Below are 10,955 nucleotides of genomic sequence, written 5' to 3' on the forward strand. Positions count from 1 at the left end.
CTGGCCGTTGCCAGGGCTCAATAGAATGCTGAGTGCTCCTTCAAAATAACACAAAATAAATTAAACTTCTCTGATATCCACAGAAAAAATACTGTTTAATATCTTTCTGGGACCATTTGTTTAAACTTTAAAAATGGGTCTCAAAATAATTCTGGATTTTATGCTTGCTGAGCCTAATTGCATGACTATGAGGTGACCTGACAGAGCTTTAGTTTTAGACGATGATCGTGTGGTTAATAAGCTGTGTTCTTCATGGGTGGGTAATGATTCTGATTAGATGAAATTCAAATGAGGGCTCTTGGGTAAGCCACAGACCTGGAATCCCAGGCACCCAGAGAGAGCTGCTTGCTCCCCCTGAGAAATTAAACACAAGTGTAAGCAACTGTTGTCTGAGTGTTTGTGCATGGCCATGATTGATTGATTTACTGTTCAGAAAGCTCCCTTTTAATTAGGAAGTAAATCTTGCTTCTCGATGTGTGACTATAACTGTCCTTTGAGAATACACAGGCAGTGTTGACCCAGGAGGGAAGGAGTAGCCACTCGTGCTGTGGGAAGCATGGCGCTATGGGGCAGGGCCGGCCCCACCAGAGGCCCTGGACGTAGGGTGCCCAGCAGGAGGGGTGCACGGCCAGGGCTGAACCTGGGCTGCTGCTAGACGGCCACTGGGGAGGAGGATACAAAAACAATGGCTCACATTTATTGGGTCCTACCAAATGTCAGTGTATTAAAGAGTCTGACCCACTTTTTCATGTCTGCCTGTTGACTCCTTTGAAATCTGTCCCTCTGCCCCACATTTGGGGAAGCTGGTAAGAAAGCCCAGGTGCTCTTCCCTTTGGCATGATGGAGCCGTTCAAGCCATCCTCCAGGCCCACCCCAGCCCCCGTAAACACCCCAACCAGCCTCTTTTCCCTGTACTCTCCAACCGCTTTCAAACCTGCTGGGAAGTCTGCTCTGCTCTCCCCAGGAAGCCTCATGATGCAAGTAATCAACTTTTCCTACCTCCTGGTGTGCGTCCTGTCCCTCTGCATCGGACAAGGTTTTGGGGGGAGGGTGGTCCATCCGGCATCTGCAGACCAGCAGGCTGCTCCCAGCAGCCAAATACTGTGCTAAACTCATTCCACCTTCACGGCAACCCTGCATCCTCCATCCTGTATAAGTGCCCATTTGAGGGGGAGAAACAGAAGCAATATGAGGTGAAGTGACTTGTTCAAGGTCACACAGCAGTGGAGCCAGATCTCAAATCCTCTGCATGACTCCAGAGCCACCACAGAACCACCTGAGCATCACACAAGTTCACAGGGAACCATGCACAGACGAGGCACAGGCTGCTCCCTCTGCCCAGAGCTCACCTTTGTCCTCCAGGGATCTCTCACACACCTACACCTCTTGCCAGGCATGGGAGGTAGAGTTCTAAAAGTGCCCTCACTGCACACCCAACATTCCACATCATCATCCCCAGAAACTGTGACTATGGGGAGATGTCATTGCCATGGTTATGTTAGGGTCTGTGGCATCTTTGACTTTAAGACACGGAGATGAGCCTGGATTATCCAAGTGTAATCACCCAGTGTCATCCTATGAGCTCTTAAGAGTGGAGCATTTTCTCTGGCTGGTGGCAGAAAGGGAAGTCAGAGACATTGAAGCATGAGAGGGGTGTGACCTGTCATTGATACTTTGAGGCTGGAGCAGAGCTCCTGAGGAGGCAGCCACAGCCTCAGGAAGCTGGAAACACCCCTGGCCAACAACCAGCAAGGAAACAGGGCCTCAATCCTGCAGCCACCAGAGCTGTGTTCTGGCAAACACCTGAATGGGAGAGAAGTGGGTTCTCCCCAGAAACTCCAGCTAAGAAGTCAAGCCAGCTGACACCTTGATTGTGGCCTTGTAAGACCCTGAGCAGAGAACAGCAAGGTCCCTCTGGATTTCTGATCCACAGAGCTGTGAGATGATGAATGGGTGCTGTGTTAAGCCCCTGAATTTGTGGTAATTTATTACAGCAGCAATAAAAAAATGAAAACAAATGCACCACGGGTGCCAAGGATGCAAGTCCCTGACTGCTCTTCACCTGGGGCCCTTTTTCAGGGCTGTGTTTGCAGCCAGCATCCTTTAGGGACAAGGCAATGTTTCCCTCCACACAAAGGGCAGGCCTTCTTCCTGCTTGCTATGAAATGGTTGGTTCCCAAGCTCCGTGTTCCTCAACTGTAACACAAACCCACCACGTCGTCCATGGGACTTGAGGGCAAGGGAACACACATGCTGAAGCGCAGGCTACTTATTGTGCTGTGAGTCATGAAGTCCTTTGTCTCTGATCCAGGAGTCTCGTGTCTTCTGCCAGCATCCATGAATCAGTAGCACTCTAACTTACGAGCTTATATGTAAAGCAAAATAAAATCCCAAACCCCACAACAGTTCCTTCTCCTTTTCACCACTACCCTCCCACTCATCTCCAGCTGGTAGCTGGTAGCTGGTAGCCCTTCCTGAGAGCGGCTTTCTCTGCCCTGCCACACCTTCCACACCACTGGAGCAACAAATACCACTCCTTCATAACAGTTTGTCACCCAGAACTTTTGTGTTTTTTGTGTGATATTTTTACAAATATCTGACTCCCTTAGTAATTTGGTATTCCAGGTATCAAGTTTGACTTTTCTCACCATTACATACACAGTGTCTAAGAAAACGCCCAGACCATAGTAGGTGTTCAACATTTATTAAAAGAAGGAAGAAACTGCTGGTGATGGAGTCAGGTCATTAGCCCTTGAGACAGTCAAGTCCCATCGAATCTCCACAATATCGTATTCTAATAAAATTACAGGCCAGGCGCAATGGCTCATGCCTGTAACCCCAACACTTTGAGAGGCTGAGGCAGGAGGATGATTTGAAGTCAGGAATTTGAGACCAGCCTAGGAAACAGTGCGAGACCCTGTCTGGGCAATAAATAAATAAATAGATTAGATAGGTAGATAGGTTGGTAGGTAGGTAGGTAGGTAGGTAGGTAGGTAGGTAGATAGATAGATAGATAGATAGATAGATAGATAGATAGATAGATGATAGATAGATAGATAAAATTACAATCACCTCCAATGTTCAAATATAATGCTTTGCTAAAAACATGTACAAAGGTTAAGTGTTGAAAATCCTAGCAATCCTCATATATGTCACTAGGGAGCTTCTCTTCTCATAAAGAGAAAACATTTTGACAAAGTTCCTCATTCCCCTTGCCTTAGATGTAATAGTGAGTGCCACGTTTCAGCTCAACACCGTTCTCTAGAGGTGTTGAATCTGAAGACTAAACAAGAAGCCATTGGATTTGCCTCCCTTGAGCATCCACATAGGCCACGGATATGCCATGTTGTGCAATGACATTCATCATGGGAACAATGACAGTGGTGTGAGACACCTTTACTTATCATCTCTGGTTTTAGCAATTTCTTGTTTTCCCTACTCATTTTTATAAAATAATTATTCAAAAATACAAAGCACATTCCAATACTTGCACCAACGAAAGCCAAAGGAACCACTAAGATGGTGCCAGGCCCATCCCGATCTCGGGGGTGCAGAGACCAGGTGGCAGCTGCACTCCCAGGCGTCAGTTCAAATTCATCTGCTGGCTGCTACAGCAGAGGTTATCCTCCAACACACAGCAAGTGCAAGAAAAAGTATATGCTGTTCTCCTTTCTTTAAAACATGCCTCTCTTGCACTGTTTTTTTCCAACTTTCAGTAGAGACATGAGTATGGAGAAAGAGTCAGGATTTCTCTCTACTACAAGGAAAGTTGAATCCTGAACAAAACAATAAATGGTAACAGACATGCAAATTCAAGGATCCTGCAGGGTGTGGCAGAAACAATGGCAATTGTAGAACCCATGTCCTGTTGAGAGGGCAGCCGCCCCTCAGCTCCGCAGGTCACTGCCTGGGGAAGTAGGAGCCAGCACAGCCAGATCTTTCCAGCTTCCAAAGGAAGCCAAACAATTTGGACTTTACAAATGTAAAATCTCCCAATTTTAAAATGTTTTTAAAATGTTTAATGTTTAAATATTATTATTAAAGCCAAACAATTTGGACTTTATAAATGTAAAATCTCCCAATTTTAAAATGTTTTTAAAATGTTTAATGTTTAAATTATTACTAAGCCAGGTGCCGTGGCTCACGCCTGTAATCCTAACACTTTGGGAGGCTGAGGCAGGAGGATCAGTTGAACCTAGGAGTTTGAGACCAGCCTGGGCAACATAGTGAAACCCCTCTCCACAAAAAAACACCAAAAAAATAGCAGGGTGTGGTGGTGCATACCTGTAATCCCAGCTGCTTGGGAGGCTGAAGTGGGAGGATCGCCTGAGCCCAGGGAGGTCGAGGCTACAGTGAGCTATGATAGTGCCATTGCACTTTAGCCTGGGCAACAGAGCAAGGCCTTGTCTCAATAAATAAATAAATAAATAGTACTCAGTAAATAAATAAATATTATCCAAGTTAAACCAAATAAGCCAGCAGCCCCCAATTGATAATTTCTGAAATAAACTCATATTTCCAACTGCTTTTGTGACTTCTCCACCTGGATCTCTAAAAGGCATCTCAGACTTGACATGTCAGACTTGACATGTCGAAAATGAAACTCTCAATTCCAGCAGGTGTCTCCCCACCCCACCCCCACTCTCCCCACCCCCACTCCAACACACCTCTGCTTCTCGTCACATTCACAGGCAAGTCAGTGACCACAGCATTCATTCACAGCCCAGCCCATGCACAAGTCTCGGCTTCCTCTGCCCCACCCACCTCCCCAACCATCCTTCAGCATAACTCTGCTTCACCCTCCACCAGCACCATCATCTCCGTGAAAGAACAGGCACTGTGACACTGCGATGCACCCCTCTGGTAGAGACAGCCGTGATGGCACACAGTGTGGGCCATGGTGGATGCTGTTGTTTGCAGTGCACAACAGCCTGGAAATGCTTCAGCCTGGAGGTGACATGTGTTGCTTCTACTCACATCTCATAGCCCAGAGCAAGTCACCTGACCTTGCCTAACATCAAGGGGACAGGAAATCTTCATCAGCACTTGGAACGTCTACCACAGGGACTAGTAACTTCTACCATTGCTAAATTTTGGGTTTTGCTAGTGAAGAACACTTAAAAATATATAGCCACCACTACCATCTATTAGATCAACAGCAGACGAACGATGGCCCAGAGGCCACAGTCGGCCCAAAACCTCTTTGTAATCGGGTTTACCAGCACACAGCTCCTCACTTGTTGCATATGGTCTGTGGCTACTACTGCCCTACAACAGCAGCGCTTAGTTGCAACAGACACTTCAGGTCCTGCAAAATGGAAAGTATTTACTTTGGGCCTTTACAGAAAAAGCACCCCTAGACTCACTCATTCACTGTCACAATTATCTCATAAAAGAACATTTGTACCGCGCAAGGTGGGCTCATGCCTGTAATCCCAACACTTTGTGGGGCCAAGGGGGGCGGATCGTTTGAGCTCTCCTGAACAACATGACGAAACCCCGTCTCTACTAAAAACACAAAAACTAGCTGGGCGTGGTGGTGAGCACCTGTAATTTCAGCTACTCAGGAGGCTGAGGCTGGAGAATTGCTTGAACCCAGGAGGCGGAAGCTTCAGTGTGCCTGGCTCACGCCAGTGCACTCTAGCCTGGGCAACAGAGCAAGACTCCGTCTCAAAAAATAAAATAAAATAAGGAAAAAAAAAAAAAAAGAAGAAGAAGAAGAAGAAGACCATTTTTAACTGAGAAGGTAGAGAAATGGTATCTCCGAATAGAAGCTCACCCTTAAATCAGATCTTGATGGAAAAGACGTTGTGTCTTTATTTTCTCCATATATCTGCAAAAAGAGGAAACGTCAGCAGAGGTTGCTGTGGGGCACACGGGGGACCCCTGGACTGTGAAATTCTCTAGGGGTTAAAACTCAGAGGCTGGGAAGGAAGCAGCAGACAAGTGAATTGGGCCACGTGGGGCCGTGGGGCCAGGATCATGGGCAGAGCTCAAGCCCACCTGAGAGGCAGGGCCAGGAAGCTGCAGCCAATGGTTGCCGTGGGGCGGGGCCCCAGTACAACCTGACCTTCTGATTGGCCAAAAGAAAAACAGATTCTCATCTTGTCACATAATTCCCGATTTAAGAAACAAAAACAAAAACACTCTGAAGGACAAATTTCATGACCGTCGTTTCCCGAAGAGATGACGTTGGGGAACAGAAGTGACCCTATAGAAGAGCAGACTCATCGAGTTTACCAATAATGTTGCATTTATTTTTCTAAAAAAAAAAAAAAAATGACATGGAGCAAAAATGACGGGAAGCCACTAAAAGGAATGAAGTCGTGATACACGCTAAAAAGTGGCCACGCTCGGAAAAGAGGGCCACCTGTTGCATGGTGCAGTTGATATAAATCCAGAAGGAATCAACCCTTAGGAACAGAAAGCAGATTCACGGTTGTCAGGGGCTGGGAAGCGACCAGGAGCTAGACGGAGAGAGAGAGGCGAAGGCTGTACAACATTGTGAATGTGCTGAAGAACCCTGAATCAGGCACTTTAAAATGGCTCATTTTATGTCATGTTAATTTCACCTCAAAAAACATGACTGGAGGTTTACTAAGTTGTCAACTCTGGGTTAAGTGCGTGAAATTATTCTCTTACATATTTTTCCCAATTTCTGATACACATATTGGCATATATTTTACCCACTGTACGGGTGAAATTCAACACAGTGCGGGGCCAGGACAGGCCCTTGAGGCACCAGTTTGCCGCGGTAGATCTCGATCATCCACGGTGCCCATCGGGTCGCCTGGTCGCCACTCCGCCGGCGGTCCCCACCCGGGAGACCTGCTTATCTTTCCAAGCCTCCGGAAAACTGCTCTGGTGGGATCAGAGATAAAAATAAATCTGCAGAATGTTGGGCCAGACACGAAAGAGAACAGGCTGTATGATTCCATTTATATAAAGTGCAGAAACAGACAAATCTGATCAATGCTACAGAAGCCAGGATGGTGGGGTCGCTGTGGGGTGGTGGTTGGGAGGGGCATGAAGGGGGTTGTGCTGGTCACATCCTGTTTCTGAATCTGGATGCCGCTGGCACAGATGTGTTCAGTTTGTGAACGCTCCTGGGGCTGCACATTCACGCATGCACTTTCCTGTATTACTTCAGCTTTAGAGAAGTTTTTAAAGAAATAATACATGCCTAAATCCATCAGATACATTGAATTTCCTGCCAAGCCTTTGAAATGGAGGCCCAGGCCTTGGCTTCAGGTTGCAAGACACCCGAGAGGTGAGTTTGTGGGATGTTGTACAGACGTGGGTCTCAAAGGCTTATTAAAACTTTTTTTGTGCAAACAGAAATTACCCCAGCACATCTGGAGACCAAGCTCCTAAAGCGGGTGTGAGTGCAGGTTGTCACTGTACCTTCACAGCACGGGGAGAGGAGAGTTTGAAACCACGAAGCTCCTTCCTTGTGGATTCTGAGATCAGGAGAAAAAAAATGGAGGATGGGAATGTCATCAGCCCAGACCAAAGCTGCTCTCAGGCTTAGAATCAGGGAAGAAGAAACATAATTGCAGAGGGCGCACACTCCTCTAATTTTTTGGAAAGAATCTGAATGCACTGGTGTGTTATTGAGTCCCTGGGGAAGCTGCTGCCCCTCCCCATAACCTCACTCCCTCCACAAGTTCACAGACACCTCAGAGGGAGCCCAGGAAAGGCTGTGAAAGGACCGCACCCAGAGTGGCCTTCCAGAGCCCCTGCTCCCCTCCCAGGACCCAGCCAGGCCGGCATACCCAGCCCTTTGAAGGGATCCCACAGCAGCAGCCACATTTTCATGGAGTTTGTCCACATCCACAGCAAACAGCAGGCAGGCCGGGGATTATATAAGCTAATTACCCCATTCCTTCCCCTCAGTGCAGAAAAGGTCAGGTCCCCATAGCGGGCAGACTCAGAGCACGAGTACAGCCCCCACCTCCATCCCCCGCCCCAGGGTGTGGGAGGAGAGAGAAATGAAGGAAAAGAGGGAGGGAGGAAGGGACAGAGACAGAGAGGAGAAGGGAAAGAAAAACAGACAAGTAGAGGCAGAAAAGAGGAGAGAGAGAGAGACAGAGAGAAAGACAGGCAGGCAGAAAAAGAAAAGAAAGGGGGAAGACATTGAAAGAACAGGAAGAGAGAGAGAGAAAGCAGGACCAGAAGGGGATGGGAGGGAAGAAAATGTTCCGTTTTCCTTTCTTTTCTTTCTCTGAACTTCAGCTCAGGGAGAATCTGCATTCCCAGGACAGGAGCACCTCTCCCAGCAGCCCTAGTGTGCGCTGGGCAACTGGGCAGAACTGGACTGCATGGGTTCAAGTCCCCACTGGCCACCTGTAGCCACTCCATCCCATTATCCCAGGTGAACGGTTTCCTCCTGAGTGATCAGGGCCTCGTCTGTGTCCTCCCTGTAGTGTGGAGAGGACATGGATGGACTCCACGTTTATGCCCCGGCAGGCACGCCCAATAGGAGCTGTGCCTTGTCCCTGTTCCTCCAACAGCAGTCATCACTTGAGAAGGGGCCACAGCCCCATCTACCCAGGAGAGGCCCAGATGACGCCCATATTCCAGGTTAGCATCTGTCCGAGAGAGAAGCATCCTGGTGTGGTCACTTGTTCTGTTCCTAGGTGATGGGATGGGCAAGGCAGGTGGTGGTGGTAGTTCCTATGTGAGTCGCCAGCCGGGACCTGGCTTGGGTTTAGGTCTCACTTCCATCACTTACTTAGGCTGGGCTGGGGCACCAGGTCCTGCCTTGGCTTGCGCCCTAAGTAGAGCTAGTCCTGACAGTGGAGACCCAGTGCCCGAGTGCCCCCTGGGAAGTCAGTGTCCCCATAAGGGCAGTTGAGTTCAATGTGCAGAGGCCCTGAAGGTGGTGATCCTACTTCTATCTCTGGTCCCCTACTCTCCAGCCATGAGTGTTGGGCAGCCCCTGAAGGGGCCCTGACCTATAAAATGGAGATCTCATAGCTGACTTCAAAAGACCCTGGGGAGACCCACTCAGATGACTCACAGGGTGGGTTCTCCCAGTGGATGCCAGCTGTCCCCACCTTTACCCTTGGAGACCACAAGCCCAATCTGAGGAGCCTCCTACGAGAGGGGGTCATGAGTCTGGGGCTTACTGGGGCTGTCGAGATACTCACTCCCCACTTTCTTCAAACCCCCTAGAAGTGCCTCCAGCCCCCACGCCGCTAGACGGATGAGAAATTCAGTCCCAGTCAAATGGAGGCTGCTATACGCCCACACTTTCTCAAAGCCCCAGAGGCCTAGCATGGAGCCAAACCCTCGGGAAAGCCCCGAACCCTCAGTTCACAATGGTCAGTCATTACTTAAAAGAACAGCAAGGGCAAGTACTTATTGAGCACTTACTCTATGCCAGGCATTGCTCTAAGTGCTTTACGTGTTTAAACAATCCTGACTGCAGACTACAGACAGGCACCATTCCTATCCCAAATTTGCAGATGAGGCTCGCCTAAGGCCACCAGCAAAGTGATTGAGCCTACTTCAAACCTTGAGGTGTGGCTCTGGTCCCTAGGAACTTGATATACACAGACCCTAAGGGTCTCTTGAGGACAGAGGCCAAGAGGTGGGGGCAGAGGGGTTTTGCAGAAGCAGGGGCCCGGGCATCCAGGGTCTAACCTGGCAGGAATTCCTGGCGGCCCTACAAGTGCAGACTCTGCCATCTGCCCAGGAGGCTTCGAGACTGGGCTGCGGTCCCCCCAGCCCTAGGACCCCCTCCCAGCTTGGTGGCTCTTTTTCTCACTATCTCAGCCATGCCCCCGACAAGGCATCCTCCTTTTGAAAATAAAAACCAGGAGTGGGCAATTTCGGTCTTCCACTCCATACCACAAAACCCTGATGAAGGAGTTCCACTGCCTTCTGGGAAGAGGAGAAAGGAGAAAACACACACACACACACACACACACACACACACACACACACACGAGCAAGTCACAAATTCACCTCGCAGCACATCAGGTAGGCACACCCACGTTTCTGCAGACACGCCTGGGCTCAGGAGCCTGCGAAGCCCCAACCAGCCTGTGTCCTGCCGGGATGTATGTCCCACTTCCAGTGACAGTAGGGCCCTGACATTTAATGCTGAAGAGGTGACCCCCTCCGACATCTCTGAACTTGGCCTTGACAAATAGCAGTCACTTCTGAATCCATTCCCCCAAAAGGTCACCAGCCAGACGCCGACAAAACCCAGCCATCACCGTCACCTGCCGTCAGTCTTCCCCCACCTCCACCTTCTCCCCCATCTGTCTGGCTTGTGGAATCCTGTTCTGGCAGGAAGGCACTAGCCAAGACCCCCACCTGCCAGGGCCTGTCACCCTCCTGACTCCCAGAATTCCCTCCTTCCCCCTCACCAAGTAGGGGACTCTCATGCCTTTGTCCCCACCCCAGGGAGGACTACCAGGCTAGTGGGCTCGAACCCTCCCCTGCTGCCTGGGATCAGACACAACCGGCTTGAAGCAGAGGGGCCAAGGGTCCTTCCCTACACCTGGAGAAACCAAAGCCCCATGACCAAGTGTTGGCCCCATACCCTGGGAAAGAAAACCGTCCGTGAAAGTATAGCAATCCCAGCTCCCTCCCTAGTGCTGGGCCCTAATCCACCCCAGATACTTGCTCAGTTTGCAACAAAAATCGCTAAGCAGCTCTCACAGGTCTCATCTCCTTCCCCAAGGCAATCCGCGGAGCCTCAGCCATCACTGCCTTGTGGCTCCCTGCACAGGGTGCAGGGTGGGAGGTGTGGTTTCTCCACGGATCTGCTCCAATCAGCCTCTCAAGTCATCGGCTGCATCTTCATTCCAGAAACCACCCTTGACCAAGCATCCTGCCAGGAGCTCCCTTTAGCGACATTTTCCCATCTAACGTGTCCAACTGTGCTTTTATCTGGGAGTCTTACTTTTTTATGGTTTTCTTTTCAAATTATGGAAAGTAAT

The 10,955-nt window shown here is 49.3% G+C and overlaps 1 long non-coding RNA gene across 1 annotated transcript; it reads right to left on the minus strand.

Annotated features, from left to right (window-relative positions):
* Positions 1-6,288: 6,288 nt before the first annotated feature.
* LOC144332254 (uncharacterized) lies at positions 6,289-7,631 on the minus strand. Its single transcript, XR_013400156.1, has 3 exons — positions 7,405-7,631; positions 6,687-6,861; positions 6,289-6,467 (listed from the first exon to the last, which is right to left on the minus strand). It is a non-coding gene; the product is annotated as an uncharacterized LOC144332254 (long non-coding RNA).
* Positions 7,632-10,955: the final 3,324 nt, after the last annotated feature.

This window comes from Macaca mulatta, chromosome 10 (genome assembly GCF_049350105.2).
Source record: "Macaca mulatta isolate MMU2019108-1 chromosome 10, T2T-MMU8v2.0, whole genome shotgun sequence".
In the NCBI taxonomy this organism is placed as follows: Eukaryota; Metazoa; Chordata; class Mammalia; order Primates; family Cercopithecidae; genus Macaca; species Macaca mulatta.